This window comes from Berghia stephanieae, chromosome 9 (assembly GCF_034508935.2).
Source record: "Berghia stephanieae isolate SIO BIC M18660-M18661 chromosome 9, UCSD_Bste_1.3, whole genome shotgun sequence".
Classification (NCBI taxonomy): domain Eukaryota; kingdom Metazoa; phylum Mollusca; class Gastropoda; order Nudibranchia; family Aeolidiidae; genus Berghia; species Berghia stephanieae.
In genome coordinates, this window is record NC_088368.1 from 9,701,167 (window position 1) to 9,702,246 (window position 1,080).

Here is a 1,080-nt window from a genome sequence, read left to right on the forward strand (position 1 = left end):
CGGGCGACAGGGGTTTTACTAACAATGGCATGCGCCTAAGTAAAATACACACCTATCAATAGAACCCACACAGAAAACCATTGTGTAAATTTAAACATTTATAATATGATCGAGAAAATCGTGTGATAACTAGTCACCCGTTTGGCGGTATAAAAACAATAACAATGATCAAAGATAGGTTGATTTCATTCACTCTATAGATAGTATGCGCTTGGCTAAGAAGCTCATAACATTGCCATCCGGAAGTGTAACGGACCAACACACAAAACTGTGTGTAGCCATGAACGTTTATAGTCGGGTTAATACAGTTCAGTGAGCATTACTCATAAACGCGGATGGCAAAAACAACAACAAAGACCTGAGTGACGTCATCTTCGAACTATCTATTGTCTGTAAACACTGGTTATAGGGGATGATCTTTATTACCTTTCCGTGTGCTCGAGGTCATTGGTCACATTGCAAAGTGTGCTCAAGTGACCTACATTGTGAAAAGTGTTCACAGCTTTTGATATATCTAACATCACGATTGGTCATATTGTTTAGCTTGACACACTGGTATGTTTACAACTTTCATAAACAAATTAGCTTGTTTACATTTATTAAGAAATATCTTTAGACAACAACAAATCATGTGATCGATAACTAGATTGGACGAAAACATGAATACAGATCGCTCCCATTGAGCGGGTGGTTGGATGGGAGCATCACCCTTAAATCATATACCTATGATGTTCGCATGGGTGTACGATCCGCTAGTGATGTCGTTTCTTCTTCTCTTTACTAGCCTATCCTGCTTCTTTGGTTTGTGATTGTATTTTTGACAGGGGATATTTTTTTTTCTGTAAATCTTCTGCCTGTTTGTTCTTGGTTATTTATAATTTAGCTTATGATATCTTTAGGTTATGATTTTGATTTACATTTGTACTATTTTTGTTAGATTGCTTGTTTTTTTTTGTTTCAGCGGTCTCTCATATAACCTCAATTGTGTTGGAAGAGACCTAAAGCAACAAACAGACAAACAGACAATCAGAGGCTCCCATTGAGCACCTTAACACACACGAGGACCTTCAAACACTAAGA